The 21,618-nt window shown below is 42.1% G+C and overlaps 1 protein-coding gene across 9 annotated transcripts in view; it reads right to left on the reverse strand.

Annotated features, from left to right (window-relative positions):
- Positions 1-2,001: 2,001 nt before the first annotated feature.
- Positions 2,002-21,618, reverse strand: part of ZNHIT6 (zinc finger HIT-type containing 6) — an 85,429-nt gene continuing 65,812 nt past the window's right edge. For 5 of the 9 annotated variants that reach the window (XR_012034942.1, XR_012034937.1, XR_012034939.1 and 2 more), the window contains 2 exons: positions 7,003-7,151; positions 2,002-3,910 (listed from right to left, as the gene is read on the reverse strand). The gene's annotated coding sequence lies outside the window, so the exon portion shown is untranslated. Of the gene's footprint in view, positions 3,911-7,002; positions 7,152-19,902; positions 20,028-21,618 lie in introns of all 9 variants that reach the window. The other 4 variants (XR_012034943.1, XR_012034944.1, XM_072834332.1 and 1 more) reach the window with 2 other exon arrangements.

Below are 21,618 nucleotides of genomic sequence, written 5' to 3' on the forward strand. Positions count from 1 at the left end.
GAACATGAGGAATCATGACAAAGCACTGGTTTGCATTCCCTTTGCAAATGTTACTTTTAAAGTGGGGTCAAAACTACTTCCAAGTAAAGAGCTAAGCAGCTTTAACTAATAGCAGCAAAGGGCCTAAGAAAAGAGATGTAGTTAATGTATTCCATCTGTTTGTTTGCTCTCGTATGCCCTGGGACTCTGGACGAAATACCAGTTTGGGAAAGGAACTGCCACACAGAGGGCAGGAACAATGTACCAACAAGGCAAAGTCGGACACACTGTCCAGCTCGGGTTGCCCACTTATGAATTTGAAGTCCCTAACTGTCAAATCAGTCCCCAATCTCAATCCCATTCCTACTCTGGCAAGGGCATGAGGATCTATTTCCAGATATGAGCTGTAAAGCGGCAGAACCGATCGGCACCTTCGTGTGGGGCCAATCATCACTGCCCTGAGTGGCTCAGGACACGCAGGACTACATTCTTGTGGTTCGCCTTTCCAGAAAGGCCTTTCCCAAGCACCACATGTTGCCTGCACTGGGTCCAGCAGAAGAGCGGGAGGCAGAGGATGTGCCCTATGGCAGACTCTGCTTTACCAGAATAATAGCATGCTCCTAGCTTTGGCCCTTTGCAATCCTTCTCCCCACAAAGGCCCTCTCCTGGAAGGCTTCACAGCATGGGGCCCCCAGAAGAGCTCTTCTCTATTATGTGACAACCTGTAACAAATAAGCATAGTGGCTCCAGGGCATTCTGATCTCATTTGGGTAATTTAACAGCAAAAATTTACTGAAAACTCAAGATAATCCAGAAATCATCCCCTGGCTTTCACTTAGGATGTGGAAGGAGAGAAAAGAAAAAAAAAAAAAAAAAAAAAAGGATAAACAAGGAACAGAAGAGAAAAGAGCTTACAGGAGAAATTGAAAACAAACCTTATCCCAAGTCCAGAAAGAATATTCCATTTAAATGCTTTATAAAGATTTTCTCTGATGAGTAACAAGAGTACTGGATAAGGCATGTTACTTTATAGTGACTTCTCAGTCTGGTACTTACTGAAAGGTCTTATATACCCAATGTAGGCAAAAGGAAAAGGTGCAGGGGAAGACCACATACCCCTAAGGCTAGTTAAGGACAGAGGAGGGGCTGCCAAGGCCAGAGCCAACTTTTAGTCTATATAACCAGGGCCTGCTGTTTCTCTGGCCCAGGAGCCTGTGGTGGCCACTCCTGGATAACTACCTACCACCCTGTTTGGTTGTATTCAACATTCCTTCCTGGAAACTTCTCTTAAATAAGAGAATAGAGATGAGAAATGCCCACAGGGAAAGTTTTCATACAGACCCACAAGCTCAACTGGCTGGAATCTGAAGAGGGCAAAAAATGGAATGTTCACCCCGAATGATTGAATAGAAGATAAGCAAACATCAGGTGACAGAGCAAACACACAGGAAATATGATCTATCTACCCAGGAAGGACTATGGTTTTTGAAGTCACCTTTAAATGGCAGGAGGTTCTTATTGACTCTGGGGTTTTGAATCCAAGTCTGAGCAAAAGCTGCACTCTTGATTCTAGGAAGAACAGTATAGAGCACAAGGGCCAAGGATTTTTGGAGCTGGTCGTCTGGAATCAGCCTCCTGGGATTAGAAGTTCCAAGAGTCAACAGTAGCTGGCAGCAGAGAGCCAGCCTCTCCAGGCTTGGGGACCGCAGGATCTTTGACTGTCAGCGCCAGAAGGTACCTTAGAGAGAGCCTAAGACCAAGGACTTTCCTTTTCAGGTGAGGAAACCCAGGTCTAGAAAGGGTAAAAGGCTCGTCCAAAGTCACACAGTTGGTGTGTGACAAACAGTTGGGAGTGAAGCCAGTGAACTGACTTCCATTCCCCTGCTTTAGCCAATGTGTGACCCAAGACCACAATAGTTGTGGGGCAGAAAGAAGGGGAAAATTATGAGTTTTGAGAATCATTAGTAATCCTATCATGAGACACACAGTTAATGTCATTAGCCAGCTAAACACGCTAATGTCTTTAATGAGAGTGGCAATATTTATAGCACTAATGAAGTGGCTGGTACTGGTAGCCTTTTGTGGCAGACATTTTTTTCAAGTTTACAATTATAACAATATACATATATAAAAAGAGATCTACACATTTCCTGTCTAAACACACACCTTGATCATTCTATTATGTAGACTGAATGAGTGAACATATGTCCCTTAATTTTGTCAGAAAAAAAAACTTCTATTGGGTTATAGCCAGAATGACGACAAAGTTATATGGCAGGTAGTTTAAAAACAAAATTGGAAAAAAAATAAACAAAATTGGTTAGTTCCCCCTCCCCTTTTCTACTATTTATTAGTTTTTAAAAAGTGACTTCAGTCCTAATGAAGGTATTGAGAAAGCAGATGCAAAGACAAAAGTTGATTCAATCAGTGCTATGCATGTCCTGGCAGCATGAGGAATAGTTTGCTCAATTGTGGAGTCCCCGGCTTGGGGCAAGGCCCCGTGCCCATGAAAAGCATGCCTATGAAAAGCATGGGTGAGTCAGTATATTTTAGATGCTTCTTTTTGAAGGCCCTTCAAGGAGGTAAGAGAAACTAGAACACTCAGGTTCAGGGAGGATACAGACTTTTTTCTCATTGTTTCCTAATGTAGGTTAGGACATCAACAGTCTAGAATGCTGAAAGAGACCTCTTGTATTCTATTCAAGATAGATGAATGGCATACTGTCATAGCCATTTAGGTCTAGAAGGGCTTCAGAAATCACCTAATCCAGTATCTTCATTTTCCAGATCAGAAAACAGAGGCCCAGTTAGATCCAGTGACTTGATAAAGGTTAGCACAAGCTTTCTGGGTGTGCTGCCAACCTCTAATGTGTGTATTGGGGAAAGGGGTTGGGGTAGGGTGGGGCAGCCAGCCTTTCAACAGGTCTGTGAACCTTTGAAAACGCAAGCTATACAAATAGTGTCTACAGGGTATTTTCCGGGAAGATTTCGATCTACATGAATTTAACTTGAAGATTTAAATAAAGATTTTAAAACATTACAATTATAATAATTATCCAGCCCTCCAAAAGTGTTCATTCAGAGTAGGTAGCAGGTGTGAAAACTTTGGAGATGGGTCTTCTGTTTTCTTGGAGGTACTGAGGCCTATGCTGACCACTGCTAGTGAGATGGAGTGGGGAGATCAGAGCCAAACGCTGAGGGAAGCACTGTTCCACCTGACAGTGTCACCAACTTGCTGACACTCAGCATCTTTACTGCTTGGGGGGCGGGGGGTGACTTTGACAGCTGAAGTATACACTTCAGCAATTGTCCAGTCTGACAATGACTGCATATAAGTATGGCCAGCAGTGAGCACCCCTGGCTCCCCAAAAGTGCTCCAAACATCAAAGCCCAAAAGATCATTTGATGAATGAGCCTATTTCCTTGGAGCATAAATGAGGTGCTGTCACCACTCTAGAATGATGGCTACCATTTGATGAGTACTTTCTATGTGTGGTACTCATGACCTGTTACCTTGTTTTTTCTCAACAAGAGCAATGCACAGTAAGGGTCATTGCTCTGTTTCAGAGATAGGGGCAGCTACAACCCAGTAACTTGGCCAAAGACACCTGGCTAGTTAGTGGCAGATGGAAATAAACTCCACTGTCTGACTCTAACTCCCTTGCCTCCTGGGTTAGGACCCAAGCAGGTGGACCTGCACTCATGCACCAGTATTCTAGATTTTAAGTTATTGTCAAGAGCCCCCCTTAATTCCAATATTTGTTTGGAGGCCTGTTTTCTGGAACTTCATGTTTGTTTGCCATGCATACATATGACTTCCTTCAATTTCTCTGCAAATTTCCACCAAATAAAACCATATGCAGTTCCATAGCAACACTGCAACACAAACACGGTGTAATCTCTGTCCACTGCAGTACACAGCTTGAAAGGTCTAAAAGAAAGAAAAGAAGAGAAAAGATAAGAGGAGAAAAGGAAAAAGTAAAAAAGAAAGGAAAAGAAAACCCTCAAACCCCCAAAACCTAAAAATAAAAAAAACGACATCTGTATACAGTTGAACAGAATCCCATGGTAACAAACACAAACATACACTTGGTTCTTTTAAACCTTCTCTTCTGGGATGCCCGGGTGGCTCAGCGGTTGGGCGGTTGCCTTTGGCTCAGGTCATGATCCCTGGGATTCAGGATCGAGTCCCGCATCGGGCTAACCCTCTCCCCGTGGCTCTGTCTCTCATGAATGAATAAATGAATCTTTGCAAAAAAAAAAAAAATCTTTTCTTCTTTTTTCCCCCCTTTGTTATAGTTTTAGAACAGAAGCTGGGTTGCAACATGTGTGAGCATACAGGGTTCCAATCGGGTGACAGAGAGGAGCAGAGGGCACGGGCCTCCCACGCTTTACAAATGAAGGCTTCCACCCTCCCAGGGGACAGCCACTGGCCCAAGGTGACGCGGCTGGAAAGGAAGAGTGAAGGGACTTTTACTCTACTTCACGTGGCCCCTGGCTGCTAGGGTGCTGGGGAAGCTATGTGTGCCACCTGCTATGTGTGACTCCCTTCCAGCTGCGCCTCCACGGGCCCTGGGTTTGGAGGCTCCAGCTGCACTGATGCAGGTAAAGGTGACTTTTCTGTCTGCGGCCCCTGCTTTCCCCTCTGCTTCTCTCTCCTCCCCGGAGCCTACGCTTCTTAGGGCTTCCTATGTCCTGACCAATGCAGACGTCTCAGAAACCAAGACATCTGAAACAACTAGTCAGTTGGGGTTATGCAGTGATTTGCTCCTGTTTGTACAGGAAGGTGCAGCGCTCACTAGCTGAAGGGGTTAGGAATTCATCAGGTAAATGCCATTCTCAGGGTTGCACGTTTGTGGATCGGAGAAACTTGTTATGATCAGGTGCTAAAACCTGAAGAATATGTTCTTTGGCAGCTTCCTCACTGGACTTGTGCTGAGGGACCCAGTGACCTACTGAGGTGGTGGGTAGGGGGCTGAGGGACAGCCAAGTGGTGAACACAGGAAAGCCTGCCGCTTCTGGAATACTTAGTAGGTGCCAGGTGCTCTGAGAGGGCTCTTTATGATAGTTCATCCTCCCACACTCAGAACCAGTGTTATCATTCTGCTTTAACCCATGAAAGATCCAAAGCTTTCATAGGTGGTCAGTCCTGTCCAAGATCATGCAGTGGCAGAGCGGGTTCTGCTCAGGGCTGAGAATTCCAGAGCCTGTCCAGGAGCAACTTCCGCATAGAAGAGGGTGGGGACACTCAGCAGAGACATGCAAATAAGGGTGCACCAGGAGAGATCATATTATTTCCTCAGGCGAACTTGAACCCGTTTTTGGATGTGGGGGATGGGTGGGTGGGGGAGGCGGAGGAGTGGGAACATCCCTGCTTCTTGTCCAAATCCAAAGAGGGGATCCAAGGTTTCGGTCAGGAAGGCTCTTTTTTTAATCAATTGTTTTTTGTTTTTAGAACTAAGATGGAAATGACCCAGTGAGGAAGGAAAATGAGCATGGCCTGCCCTGGTCACACAATTAAAACATATATGCTGGCCAAAGGTACATCACTCCCCCACCCCTCCCTTCAGAGAGAGAAAGGCCCTTTCTGAACTGGAAGCCTATTAAAGCATTCCACTGGGGAATTCTCTGACCCTTCTGAAGGGACACTGTGAGAACCTTGTTCCTTAGAATGCAGTCACACAAAGGGTTTTGTGCAAATACCGAGCCATTATTCTATAAATGCAAAGAAGCATTAGGGATGGTATGTGAACAAAAGCTGGACAGAGGATGCACGCCCAGATGCTGTCTTGGCCAGGTTGCAATTTGAATGATCTAATGTTTTCTGGCTCCTTCCTGCTTTGCTTTTCCAATTTGGTTTGAATATTTGCATTACTGTATTATTTTCCCTGTACAATTGCTGTTGTCTGTACACAATTAGGTCATTTTCATAGTTGGGTGAGGAGACGCTTCAGACGTGAGATGAGCTACAGCTGGTAGCTGGTTCTCTCCTGGGATGTGAATTTAGATCCCCATCTTGTTGATCCTAGAGACTCTACCTGCACCCAGGATCTGAAAGTTTTAATGTAGGTCATTCAACCAAGTGGAAAGAACCACAGCATCGCTTTGTAATGGTGGGTAAGCACATCTTGTTTCTATAACTTTCGGGTTGATTTGCTGATCTAATCATGCTGGTCCCTGGGCCAAATCTAACCCTGTACTGTAATGCTTCAGACACACACAAATAGGGCTGCTTCCTGGCCGCCTGTGGCTTCTTTGGTCTGTGGAAGGTCTGCTGAAGTAGACCCTGAGCAAGGGAGAAGGAAAGGGAAGCACTAGGGTGAAGAAGAAGGGCAAGCTCCCTCCAGAAATGCATGTAGATGTTCAAGTCAGTACAGAGGTGGAACTTTGACCTAGCACTTTGAAGAGAGAGAGGAAGGGGATCCCAAAGGAATGGAGGCTTATTTTGCTGATGAAAGCTGTTTTGGGCCATGTTCACAAAGTGCTCTGCAATCCCTCACCGGTGTAAAATCTCACTGATACACATTCCACCACCCCACAACTTTCTCAGCTCTCTGGAATTTGTGGCCCTTTGGGCAAGGCCAGTGTTACATTTTATGTTTGTACTACCTTTAAGATAGGTTGGACTAAACAAATGGAAAGGACAGGCTGTGATTAAAGTCACTGGGGAAGCTCCCTGACTTTTTTTTTTTTTTTTAAGATTTTATTTATTTATTCATGAGAGACACAGGGAGAGAGGTAGAGACATAGGCCGAGGGAGAAGTGGGCTCCATGCAGGGAGCCTGTGGGACTCGATCCCAGGTCTCCAGGATCATGCCCTGGGCCAAAGGGAGACCCTAAACTGCTGAGCCACCCAGGGATCCCCCAGCCCCCTGACTCTTACAGTGCTTCGTAATCAGACATGACCACACTTAGCTCATTGAGTGAGCATTCTCTGGCAGGACCAACTCTCTGGCTCAACCTTCTCATTGTTCCTGCTTGTTTCCTCCCTCCATTCCTTAGATCTGAATCTACAACACTGACCTTGTTTCTTCTCTCTTCTTTCGTTTTTATCCAAATCATTCATTCATCATTTGTTTACTAGATATTTGATCACCTTCTGTGTCAGATATGTTCTAGATGTTGGAGTTACAACCAGTGAATAAGGAGTTTGTCCTCTCACAGAGCTCAGTCTAAAGAGGAGCACAGACCATAAAGTGTGATAGGCATTACATACATGAAGGGAAGCCCACTTAAACATTTAGCAGTGGCTGATTCATGAAGCAGCTAAGACTCACAGAGGTGTCTCTCACAGATGGCTGATGACAGGACTGGAACTAGAGACCATTCAGGAATCAAAGCCTAGCCTCCTGCCACCACCTCCTTCTTGAGGCCCCCAGTCTTATTTGGTCTTTCTCATCCAGTTGCACAGAGGTCATACTTACTCTTCTCCCACGACTAAGCTATTCTCACCTCAGTAAAACTCACATTCATTACTAAAGCCAGGTATCTGCCCTACCTCCAAGAACTGATGTGCTGATAAACTGAGCTGCTAGATGTAAAAGTGCTTTGAGAACTGTGCTGCAATACAATTCTAAGTACTAAAGCTTCTATCAAAGTAACATTTAGTTCAACCAACAGATGAGTCAAGGGAGTAACCACTACTCAATACCAGGTTCTGTGGGAGTGAAGCTATCTTCAAGTATATAGTATGGCCCCATCCTTAATGGAATTTCTGAGAAGCTGATGGTACAAAGTTAAAGAGAAAACACAGTAAGTATTTATGGAGTACTTATCATGTGGTTTTCCTTACAGTATCTCAAATAATCCTCACAGTTGTTTAGGATATAGGCATTATTTTCTTCCTGGATGGAATGCCCTCCCCCAGTACCTGTCTGGTCAAGCACAATAAAGCATAGTGGCTAAAAGCCTTAGATCAGGACTCAAACTGCTTGAATTCATATCCAGGCACTGCCAGTTACTTTCTGTATGACTGGGAACATAACTCAAATTCTCAATGCTTCAGTTGTAGAATTTAGATACTAAGAATAGTATGTATTTTATACTTTCTTATGAAAGTGACCATATATGTTAAGTACTTGTGACAGTACTTGGTCTAGAGTAAGCATGAGAAAAAAGTTAGGTATTATTATTATCCAGCTCCAACACCTTTTTATCTGCAAAGCCTTCCCAGATCCCCCATTAGAATTGGTCCCTTTTACCTCTATCTCCTCATATCACTGTGGGCGTGCCTCTCAACATATTTTTATGTGTACCTGGTTATTAGTGTCTGATACAGAAAAAACAATAAAAATGTTGATGGTCAGATGAATGGATGTTTCTGTCTCCCAGAACTATACATGTTCATAGAAGGGAGAGTATTGTGTTTCTAGCTGTAAGACAGAATATCTGTATGTCCTAGATAAAACATAACAAATATGCTTTTAAATGCAGAGTTAACCTCTCATACAAATTAGGGAAATCCTCATCACACCCATGTGTGTATGCATACAGACTGGGGTTCAAAGTGGTAAGCTGCCACTGGAGCTCTGCTGCTTTGGAAAGTCTGTCTATCCCAGTGACTTTGAGGCTTGGTTTTAGGGGCATTATGGGAGACAGAAGACCAGGCTTAGTGCCCTCAAAAGATGGAAAGTTGGATTAGAGAATTCTGCATAAAAGTGAGACTCCTAATAGGATACATACTAAATGAGACTACGCTAGAAAAAAGCCTGCCTATCTGCAATGAAGAAAAATGAGAAATTTTGTCTGTCTTGGCCCACACTCATAAGATGTTAAAATACAATCTTGCCCTCACACAAGTGTAGGATTTGAATTTATACTATCTACATGGTTGGATAACTTTAGCTATAATATTAAATTGGCCCCAGCAGGACTCCTGGGTGGCTCAGTGGTTGAGTGTCTGTCTTTGGCTCAGGGCATGATTCTGTGGCCTGAGATCCAGTCCCACATCGGGCTCCCTGCAAGGAGTCTGCTTCTCCCTCTACCTATGTCTCTGCCTCCCTCTCTGTCATGAGAATAATGACATGAATAAATAAGTAAAATCTTTAAAAAAAATTGGCCCCAGGTTGGTAACATACCAGGGCACCTGGCAGAAGCAGATTTTCTGTGGAGGGACAGTTCCACAACCTTCATAGGACTTAAACAGATAAAGTCCCACTGAACAGAAGATCACAACTAAAATGACAGTCACACTAGGAAATACACAAGCTGCCATGAGTGAAAGTCAGTAGAAACCACAATGAAGAGAATTAGACATTATATAACAGTTATCATATACCAAATATAAATTGTTTAAAATGTCTAAAGCAATAGAAAGGGGAAACAAAAACATGAAAAAAAATAAACAGAATCTAAAAAGACCAGGTAGAATTGAGAAAGAAAACCCCAAATACTACCTCTGAAAATAAAAAAAAAGTATAATTATTAAAATTAGAAACAGTAAATGAGTATAAGTAGAATAGATACAGATAAAGAGAGAATTAGTGAACTGGAAGATAAATCTAAGGACATTACTCAAGATACAGCCAAAAAAAGGACAAGGCAAAGAAATGGGAAACAAGATGTTAAGGAGGTCAGGAAGAAAAAAAATTGAGATGTGAGAAAGGCAGTATATAGAGAACATGGCTAAAATATTTCCAGAATTAAGGGAAAAAAGATGGCTTGTTTAATCCTTGAATATAAGGCATCTGGCAAAGTGCCTGGTACATAGTAGATTCCCATTTAGTGTTCGTTACCCTGAACTGACACATATGCTATAACATTTGCTTGCCCATTACACCTATTTATTTAAAAAATTCACAAGTGATACAGTTGTGAACAAAATAGACAAAATCCTTATCTTTATTGACCTTGTGTTCTGCATAAAGAAGACAAATAATAAACAAGTGAACACACTAATACTCAAGATACCTTTTTATTTAAGAACTGTTATGAAGGGGCAGCCCAGGTGGCTCAGCGGTTTAGCGCCACCTTCAGTCCAGGCGGGATCCTGGAGACCCGGGATCGAGTCCCACATCAGGCTCCCTGCATGGAGCCTGCTTCTCCCTCTGCCTGTGTCTCTGCCTCTCTCTCTCTCTCTCTCTCTCTCTCTCATAAATAAAAAAAAATATTAAAAAAAAACTGTTATGAAGGAAGTAAAAGGGTTGTTTAGTAGATATATTTGGACTAGGATTTCATCAAAGAAGTGAGACCTCAATGGTAAGAAGTCAAGTGAAAGAATACATCCTAAGCAAAGTATATAGCAAGTGCAAGGGCACTGAATGAGAAATACTGTGGCATTTTCAAGGAAGAGAAAGAAGTCAATGTGTTTGGAGTTCTATGGGTGACACAGAGAGTGATATTAGAAGTGATCTGAGAGGTGAGCAGAAGCAATGTAATTTTTTTCCCATTCCCAGCAGGAAATCATTGTAAGGTTTTAAGTGTAGGAGCAGTGTGCTCTGTCACCTTGGCTACTGTGTGATATAGGAATGAATTGTAGAAGTGGCAAGAATGGAAGCAAGGAGCTTAGTGATTTCAGTTGTCCAGGCATTAGCTGACAGAAACTTATACCAGGGTGATGGCTGTGTGTATGGAGAAAAGTGTTTGGATTTAGCTGTTTTTTGATGTAAAAGGTGATGGAAAGAAATGGTGGAATCAAACATGATCCCTATTTTTGGACTGAGCAATTAGGTGAAGAGTGGTGCCATTTTCCAAGATGGAGATGAGAAGAAGAGTAATGCTTGGTTGGGCGTGAGGTGGTAACATGAAACAGGAATTCTGTTTTGGGCATGTTGAACTTCAGATGCTTATCACACATCTAAGTAGACAGCTGTGTATAAGAATATGGAGGAGCTCAGGAAAATGAGCCCCAAGTGAAGGAATGGTCATATTTTGAGATGTATGTTTCCTTCAAGATCCCCCAATAACACAGACTGACCACTTCCAGTTCCAGACCCTGTGGGTATAGTCAATGTAGCTTCAGAGTTTGGGAGAATCTGCCTGCCCAGTGCCCAATTCAGAAGTAGAGCCTGGAGTCTTCCAGCCCCATCTAAACCCATTGCTTTTGGTAATAGCTGTAGTTTTAAGCCAGTGCATTCTGAAAGATGCCAAAAGACTGAGTACAGAAACGGCGTGGTGACAAACCCAAGCAGCTCTTGTGTGAGGAAGGGTGGAGAAGTCATCATATAATCTGACTCCCACCCACTCCCACCCACCAGCTCAGAGCATTGTATCTAAGAGATCCAAGGGAGTAGAGTTAAGAATATGACGCATCAGGAGGTACAAAGAAAGAGGAGATCCCAGCATGAGGTAATGACTGTAAAATGCCATAGCCCATTACATAAGCGAAAGTGAAACCTCTAAGGAACAAACAAAGGGTATCATATTGATGTAAAAATACAAGAAGCTTACTCTGTGGTTGCTGACACACATCATTGTGGAAACAAAACCATGTCCAAAGTGACTATGGTTAAACTTGGAACCACATGACAGGAGCTTTAGGAAGTTCCAAAATAATCAAGAATAATTTGAACAAAGTAGCATTCTTCCTCAGGCTTATGGTTTTGAGAGAAGGGACAAGCACTCCTCTGGAGAAGAGAGACAACAATTCAAAAGGGTCAAAGTGACTCAAAGTTCATTTGAAAGAAGGAAGTTACTGCAGCTTTGGAAAAGGACCATCAATCAATTACTGATATTAGTCAGGATCCAGCAGGATCCAGCTCTCAAGCCCAGGAGACTACCATAGAATACTTCCCTTCTCAGATCCGTCCCCATGTGTGTGTATGTGTGTGTGTGTATGTATATCCATCCTCACTAAGAAATCTGTCCTTTTTCATTGCTCAGGAAAACCATGACTATCACTTTAATTCTGTCCCCGATCATGTCTACTTTGCACTGGCCACTAGGAAACTCAGAACCAATTCTGTACCCTACCCTTAACTTATTAAGTACATAAAACTTTGGGTAAGTATGTAGTCTGTGTGCAAACTTCACTGTTGGGCTAATCTTGTTTTTATGCCCTTATTTTTTCTTTCATTCACCATTTTCAGATTTTTAAAAAAACTGTATTTGACCTACAATGTGTTTTGGAATAAAGTAGAACACAAATAAATAAACTTTCTGCCCAAACAAGGCAGCATGAAAAGCAAGCACCTGGTGGTATTATGCCATCCCAATGAGCCAAAGGGGTTCTAATTACTGTCTGTTAGACACTCACGTCAGAATCATTAAGTTCATTAGATAGACAGGAATCTTGCTTCAGCTATAAACAAGATGACAAATTAAATGTTCATGAACAAAAGAAGGAGGTATTCAAGGTAAGAAGGGCAGAGCCAATAAAAACAGTCAAATGCGCAATTCTAATTCCTGTAGGGGGTGATTTCCACCCAGCCCAGGGTAAGGCTTCCAGGAGGAGCTCCTCTGGCCTGCCTGGGTGGTTCTCTTACAGAAACTTGGCTGTGCCCTGGGTATAGCTGGTCCCTCAGCTTCTACCACTAGGATCAACCACACTCTTGTCTAGACAAGTGGGTCAAAACCTCTGGAAAGGTTACTTTGCCTGGTTTCTCATTATTTCTTTACATTTTAGTAGTTTTTATCCATTTTTTTCTTTTTGTAAATTGCTGGTTATTCAACTTTTTAAAATTATAAAAGCAATACAAACACAATAAAAATTCAAATAATATGAGAGATATAAAATAAAAAAATCGAACTTCCCCTTTTTTACTTCCCATTCCATTGCTTTCTCTATTCATCAAGAGCAACCAGCAATAACTGTTCAGTATGGATACTTCTGGATCTTTTCAATGCACATTCAGACATATTTACATATACATACATATACTTATAAAGTCTATGTATAGCTTTGTTTTTTTTAAATAATTTTTTAATTCACATTTCTCTGTAACTTCTTTTTTGCACTCATTAAAATATTGTGGATTCTATTACATACATATCAACCACATCTTTATAATGGCTCTTGAACGAATCATGAAATCATAGTAAAAATATGTCTGAATAATATATTCAGCCTATTAAGGAACATTTAAGTTGTTTTTAATATTTTGGTAGTACAAATTAATGTCACAAGGAACTTGTAACAGGGTACAACTTATACTTGTATCCTTTTGTTGTTTTTCTTTCTAAGGAGAACTGTTGGATCAAGGGTATGCATGTGTTAAAATTTTGATAGGCACGGCCAAATTGCCTTCCAGGAAGATTGACCAATTTGCACTTCTACCAACTATGAAAGAGTGCCCCTTTGTTCACATTCTCATCAACAATGGATAGTGCCAGTTTTTAAAATTTTGGCAGAACTGACAAGAGCATAGTACTTATTTTATCTTTGGCCGATAGTAAGGGTGATCATCAATTTTAGTCCTTCCTTTTATTATGGCTACAATGAAAGACATAATTGAAGGTGTGGTTTTGATTCATTTCCTTTTGATACAGATGACCAATCAAAACAGTAGTATTTTGAGCTACTGATCCCTATGGAGATGCACATGTTACACATTTCCATATTAGGAAAGTCAGTCATAATTAAGCTCCTAAGGTCAAATTGTACCTGATGTTTATTCTTGGATTCATTTAATGGCTTTGATCCAAAGTATTAAAAGATGTCAGAACTGTATTCTGATAATGTTCCTTTGTACTATCTTTATCACACTAACAGTTATATGTAACAAACATCTCTAAGTTATGGAAAAAGAAACTTATTAGTCAACTGTTGGGAGTGCTTGTTTCTGCAGCACATATAGTCAACTGTTGGGAGCCCACTATTAAGCTAATTAACAGATGACTGGGCCCCAGGAACACCACGGTGATTTCAGAGCAGGCATGGTATGGCTGGAAGGTCACTTCCATACAGCAAATGTTGAAAGTTTCTCGATCTTTGTGCTCAGAGTCTTTTCTTTTCCCTTTTCTTTTCCTTCCTTCCTTCCTTCCTTCCTTCCTTCCTTCCTTCCTTCCTTCCTTCCTTCCTTCCTTCCTTCCTTCCTTCCTTCCTTCCTTCCTTCCTCTTTCTTTCTCTTTCTTTCTTTCTTTCTTTCTTTCTTTCTTTCTTTCTTTCTTTCTTTCTTTTTTCTTTCTTGAGAGAGAGCACAGAGGACGGGGCAGAGGGAGAGAGAGAATCTCAAGCAGGGCTCCATACTCAAAGAGCCGAATGAGGGGTTCAATCTTATGATCCTGAGATCATGACCTGAGGAGAAATCAAGACTCAGATGTTTAACTGACTGAACCACCCAGGTACCCCCAAGGGCCTAATTCTAAAGAGAGAGAATCTTAGTGGTTTAACTTAGGCCTTTAGGGAGGGCAGGCTCTTAATTACAGTCCTAACAGACTGAATCCATTGGGAAAGAGATCCTGCCCAGTCCCCACAGTATCTACAGATAATCTGATAGCATGCTCCTTACATCCAGAAAGGTGTAGAAAAATGGAGACCATCCTATTTTTAACATTTTGTGCAATACTTGTTCAAGAACTTTCCACCTTTTTTTGTGCCCTGGGATTAAAATATGTACATCTTCGAATAAGAATAATAATCCTGAGAGTTTGCTTTTTTTAATACTTTTTTAAAACTTTATTTATTTATTCATGACAGACAGAGAGAGAGGCAGAGACACAGGCTGGGTCTCCAGGATCACGCCCTGGGATGACGGCGGTGCTAAACTGCGGAGCCACCCAGGCTGCCCATCCTGAGAGGTTTTAATATTGGTCTTCACTCATTTTCCCTTCTCCTTGGTTATCCTTAAGGGCATAGAAATTCTGTTTATTCATTTATTCATCCATGCAACCACTATATATGGAGAGCAACCTTCTACTAGACATTGTTCTAGGTGCTGAGGGAAAAGCAATGAAATGGAAAGACAGTCTCTGTCCTGGTAACAGATGAGGCTGGAAAGAGTAAGCGGGGTTGGAATTTGGATTTTGGACTTCATTTGAAAAGTAATAGAAAGTTACTCAAAGGTTTTAGGCAGGCAAGAAACATGATCAGATTATACTTTGGATATACCTAAAGTATATACCTAAATGGTATGTAGACAGAGTGGACTCCAAGGATAAAGAACAGAAGCCAAGAGACCAGGAGGCCAATGAGGTAGCTGGAAAAAAAAGAAGGTAGCTTGGGCTAATCTGGTAGCCAAAGAGATACAGAGATATGCACAGAATAAAGAGATATTTAGGAGGTAAAATGAACAGGATTAGGTTATTAAAGTGTTATAGGAAAGAGACAAAGATAACTCTGGTATTTCTGCTATGAGAAACTGGATGGCTGGTGATGACAATGGGAAGCCTGGGAGAAGCTGGATAGAGGCAGGAGGAGAAAAGGATAAATTAGCTGTGGGTCACACTGAATACATGTGTGATTCTCATGTCAAGTTACATGTCTGGTCTCAAGTTCAGTAGAGAGATTCAGAATGTGGAATTATCAGCGGACATGAAGCCAAGGAGTTAGAGGACACTGCCCAAGGAGAAAGTATGTATTGAACAGAGAAAGTCACCAACATTGAACTCATAGTTTAAGAAACCCCGGAGTATTCTGCTCAAGAATTGTAACTTCTGGATCCTGTGGAGCCCCACATCAATTCTTCTCTGTTGTAGTTTATTCTATAGACTGTAACAGCCAGCTCCTTCATTTGAGGAGATTAATAATTTAGGCAACATTCCTGGTGGATCCACCATTTGCTTCAGCTTATAGAAAGATTCCCAACTAGTTTTGTTCAGTTCCAACTTGTTCAGAGAAAGAGGTGTTCCTCATCATGCCCATATTTTCACACAAATTGTCTGGGTAAGTCCTGTGCCTTTGGTTCAAGGGCTTACAGATTTCCAGGGCCATTGGACCTAGGGTTAAACAGGCTATGGATTGGTGATGGTGGGATGGTGGGGTCCACCCTTAAGGAGAACCCAGCCCTGACTGAGCCCCTGCCTTCTACTCTGTTCCTTGGTCCTCATGGCAGGTTTGAGGATCACATTCCTTCCACACAGTGCAGTCTCAGTTGCCCTTCAACTACCTCTCTCTCTCACTTCAGTGCTAGGTTATCCAGCACTGGATATGTGGAAAAATTGTGCATTTGCTGGATCCTTTGCATCTTTGTTTCTGTTTCTGTTTGAGGTACCAGAAAGAGAGAAGAGAAAAGAAATACACAGGAAGCATATTAGTAGGGCTGAGCTAGGATTGAGCTACACTTTCAGATGATAGGGTCACCTACTGACAGATGATTCAGGGATCAATCTTGAGTTCTTAATATTGCCAGGAGAGACCCAGAAGGTTGGGAATATGGGCAAAACATCAGACACCTAAGCTGCTGAAAACCACATAGAGTTTTGGTAAATACATGCACAATTAAAAAAAAAAAAAGTATTTGCAAAAATATAGGTGTCTCCAGTTTAGCCCTGTTAATCCAAGTAATTGTTTGAGCCTTGCGGCCTAGTCCATGATCCCAGCTCTGACCGCGGCTGCCCATGAAGGCCTCAGTGAATTCATCTTGGAGCCTCCAGACTTCCTTGGCTGGTAACTTGTTCCTCTTGGGACAGTTTCGCCTGAGTTGAGCGGCCTGGCCCCCAGCTGTGTGCCGGCCCTCTCTCCGGTAAAAGGAAACGCTTTCAGTTTAGTCCATTAACACAAACATTCAAAAGCAAACATTAAAAAGCCACAGATCATGTTCACATAAATAAAACAGGATTGAGGAAAGCTTCACCCCAAGAAACCAAAGGGGTGTTTAAAAAACGGCCCTGGCCTTCCAAGTAGGCAGGCGGGCAGCAAAGCCACAGCAATTCCAAAGACTTGTGTGCCTGGTAGAGCTGGGTGGCGGAGGCCACAGACCTTTGAAGAGGAAATGCCATCCCCGGGACAGGCAGGCAGCCAGCCCCTGAGTCCTGAAAGTACCAGAGAAAGCAGAAAGCAGAGAAGGGGATTGGGGGGCAGGGGTGCACAGTGAGGAAGTAAAAAAGGGGAGGAACAGGGCAAATAAATGGGGAGATTCTTCCCAACTAGGGTCCACACACCCAGACCAAAGAGTCATTAGACAGAGCGATTCACTGTGCCCCTGAGACGAAGCCAGGGCATGGACAGTCCTGGGCGGCGGGCACAACCCAGGGTGACTAAGGCTTTGAGGAGGGGAGTGCGTCGTCGCTGAGGGGTGGAGAGGGGTGGTGGTGTCTGGGCTGAGAGATGCCTTTGCTTTGAACGCTTCAGAGGAAATTAACTTTACAAGGTGCCTCCCTGTCTCCCAGAGTTATTAAAAGAAAGGAGGGAGCAAAGAAGAAATGGAAAAAACGGCAATACCTCAGGAAGGGCTATGTGATCCTAACAGAAGGAAATGAGAGGAAGATTAAGTGACGAATGTGCAACCTCCCCTCAGGGAGGAAGAGCTCTGAATGTGACCTTGTGCAAATGGAAAAGAAACACAACCACCAATGTGGCAAAGGGCAAGATGTGCCCGTGCGCACGCTCCCCAGCTTTGAATATCTAGAGGTAAATGACAAATACTATAAAACCTCCAAGTAAAACAGTCTGTTAGTACTCCTGTCTCAAGAAGGCAGCACTGACTGCTAAAGGAATGGCAGCGAGTGGGGGAGTTGGTATAAAATCATGGGGTCACCAGAATGTACAAATCTGGGAGCTTTTACAAGTCTTAACAGTGGGGCCAATAGATGAATAGCTAGGGACTGACTGCTCTTTTGTCAATAAAGGGGGAAAAAAAAAACCCAGTACATCTAAAAACTTAAAAAAAAAAAACCCAAAAAACACAAACCAAGGAAGCCAACTGAAGCCATCTATTTCACAGGGTAGGAAGCCAGGTGTTTTCCTGCGTGTTAAAAAACTGGGATTTAAATTTTTAAAACCCTCCTGCCTGACAATAATCCTCAGATCAGATGAGGCTACCCTCGTCCAACTCTGGTAAGTCCTGCCAGTGTTTGAAAGTGCAATCCTTAGAAGCCTGTGCTTGCCCAGACACATGCATCCAGTAACTTCTTAGATTGAAAACTGTGTTCAGGTAGGATGGCAAATCTCAAGTTGAAAAAAAAAAATACACTGGAAGAGAAACAACCTTTTTATTGCGTCTCTGCACTCCAAACTCCTTTAGTCTCTCAAAGCCATTTACGAAGGCAAGTCTAGAAGGACTCTGATGCCTCTAGAGGTGACACTCAGAGTGAGTGGCCTCCTTATGGACAAAACACCTCTGTGCCTTCCAGATAGCACTGTGTTTAGCCCACTGGTGAAGGAAACTGCTCTAGCTGGTTTCTGCTGGTTCCTTCATCAAAGCTGCTCCCTGAACCTCTCAAAGCTCCATTTCTTCCAACATGGAAGCCCTAAGAGGGTTAGGAATTTTCTTCACCAAATTAAGAGTACCCTGATTGACATACTTCATGGGCTAATTTTTATTCTCAATTTTTCTTATTACTTTATGTGCTTATCAATAGATTTAAAAACGATCATAGCCACAGTATACTGAAAGTTTACCATGTGCCAGATGCTACATGGTCGCATCGTGTATACTTCTTATAAGCCTGAAATGGATACCATATGGTTTCCTTGGTTAATTGAGGCTCAAAGAGGCTATATAGCTTGTGAGAGGCTATATAACTAGTAAACCATAGAGTCATGGTTTGAACTCAGTTCTAGTTAACTCTCAAACTAGTTCCTTTAATCAGTATACTAGAGTAGTTTCCAGAGGCCAAAGACAGTTTTATTTCTGTAGCAGGGAGAAACTATTAAGAAATTCCATGTTGAGATCTTTAAGTAGTATAACTCAATGTTCTGTCTCTGGTATTGACCAGCAGGGGCATTAGGTAGGCATGGTGAGGACACTGTATTAAATACCTTTTTATCGCTCATTAGTCTATGTTAATCTATGTTATACCCATTAATGTTTTTAGTCTACATCAATCTCTTGGATACTAGGTTCTATAAATTTATCATTTTATTCATTCACTACATTTTTATGTATCCCAAACTACTTTTGTTAAGGTTCTAGTATTCCCAGATTTAATGAATCACTGATAGACTCAAGATTCAAAACAAACAAAAAACATAACTCAACACACTAGAATGAAAAGGAGTAAGAATAAATCACAAATTTTGAACTTAGGTTCTGTTAGTCAGCCTGTTGACTATGGAGTGATGGTTAAAAGAAAAGATGGACACCGTCTCTCAGTGGTCAGCCATGGGATGTGGCTATCTGAATGAGGTCCAGGATAAAGGGTGGGATAACTCTGGTTTAGTTTTGCTGCATATATAGTAAATCATGTTCTAGATACGTGGGTTTAATAACAACAAAGACATTTGAGTGTTAAATAAAAAAAGAATGATGAGAAAATGACAGAATGATTCAAAACCACATTCCATGAAATGTATGTGTGTGCGTGTGCATATGTGCACCTATGCATGTGTGCATTCATGTGCATATGTGTTGAGGGAGAAGTGGGGGGGGGCAGAGTAACTGACTTGAACATTTCAAGTTGGGGAGTGGATTCAGAAGGAAGAACTGGAAAGAAATTTCAAGGGGCTGATTTTGGTTCAGTGTAAAGGGAAAGTTTTCTAACTCTCAGAACTGCCAAAATGGAATATGCGCCTCAATTGGTGATAAGCTTCCCATCTGTGGGAATATTCAAATAGAGGCTGAATATGAGAGATGCTGTGGAGGGAATTCTGACATTGAAGGTGTGTGAGAGTGTGGAAGTGACTCCATGATCTCCAGAATCCCTCCCCAGTTTTAAGATTCCATACTTAATATCTCTCACCCTTCATTCACCATCTGGGCAATCCCTAAGAAAGCTATTAATCTCTCAAAGCTTCAATTTCCCCTTCAGTAAATGCGTTACATAAAACCTGCGAAATCACAGGTTTGATGTGAAAGTGGTAATTATATTTTACTAAGATTCATCATAATAATTATATTTATGAAAATAAAAAATATTCACGAGTCACCTAAAAATCACCTTGCTTACCTCCTGAGACACCTTGGGAGGCCCTGGACTAGCTGATCTCTATGATCATTTTGGGTGTCAGATCCCAAGGTTCTGTGGTTCTGTAGACTTGAATCACACATGTTGGAGGTGACCAAAGAGGAGAGCTGTTCAGAAAAGATGACAAGACCACTAACAAGAGGTGCTTATTTGACCTTCTTCACATTCTATATGTCACTTGGGAAAATTTGTTACTGTTGTAGATGTGAATGGGAGGCAAGTATGCCAGAAAGACTGCAGAATGACAGGAAAATGTTACTAGGATCATCTCTCAACTCCACTTCTAGCTCGACTCTCAGGCTGGCTCTCCTTGCAGCACCATAAATGGGTACCCATCCCCATAAAAGTTAATCCAACGAGGAAGAGAGACTGAGTTCTAACATACCAAGTAAAAATCCAGAGGCTCACCCTGGTATGAAAATCCATGCCCATTCCTGAACCAATTACTTTGGCTGAGAGGGTGGAATGGGTAGAGGGTTATCAATCCCAGCCAAATGAGACAGCTAAGAATGTAAAGGAAATGTGGGATATTAGATAGAAGGACTAAGCACTGTTGGATACTCCAAACTCTGGCCACCTAACATTATCCCACAGCTTCCAAACATACAGGCCACATTCCCTTCCCAAAGGGAGATAATATAAAAATTTATCCAGTCACTAACGCTAGATCCAAGTCCAATATTTATGTCAATGTGCAAATCATGTTAAGTAACTCTTCATGGTTCAGTGATCTGTGGGTAAATAGTAAGTTTAACCACACCCTATGTATAATAGGAGAGACAAAACAGAACTGCAATAAAAACTCCAAATTGCAGAGGGGAGAAATGTAAAACATTCAATCCTCACACATATTACAATCTTTTGGACAGAAATGGCAAAGATTCCTATCTTGCAGTGAAGTCAAGCTCTGGGGTTGCCTCAATTCCACTCTCCAAGAGGATCTCCCCTTGTTCATTATTATTGCAAGAGAACTTCCTCAGGGGACTATACAGCTTTAGCAGCCACTGCTGGTTGGTGTAACATTAGAGTGTACACGTGATGGGAGATGGGGCTCTGAGGACTGATTTAGGGGTTGGGCAATCATTTTTGTCATTGGGGATTTCTCTGTGATATAAATCCCTCATGACTTTAGTTGGCTTCCATCCATGTGTTTCTGGTTGTGATGGTTAATTTTATGTGTCAACTTGACTGGGCCACATAGTGCTCAGATATTTGGGCAAGCATGATTCTAGATGTTTCTGTGAAGGTTATTTTGGATAAGATTAACATTTAAATTAGAAGACTGAGTAAAACAGATTGCTCTCCCAGTGCGGGTAGGTCACAGCCAATAAGCTGAAGGCCTGAAAAGAACAAAAAGGCTAACCCTCCCCTGAGTAAGAATTTCTCTTCTTGACCACCTTTGAACTGGTACATTCCTTCAGACTTGAACTGAAACACCAGCTCTTCTGGGTTTCTAGCTTGCTACCTCATCTTGCAGATATGGAATTGCCAGACTCCATAATCACATGAACCAGTTCTGTATAATCAATCTCTCTCTCTCTCTCTCTTATCAATCTCTCTCTCTCTCTTTGGTTGTTTGGAGAACCCTGATTAATACACTGGTCAATTCCATGGGTTGGTAATAAAAGTAGATATCTAGTTGATTAATAGCTTTTCATTTAGAGCACAGGTTGGGATGGCTGTAGTTAATGGCTTTTG

This window comes from Canis lupus, chromosome 8 (assembly GCF_048164855.1).
Source record: "Canis lupus baileyi chromosome 8, mCanLup2.hap1, whole genome shotgun sequence".
Taxonomy (NCBI): Eukaryota; Metazoa; Chordata; class Mammalia; order Carnivora; family Canidae; genus Canis; species Canis lupus.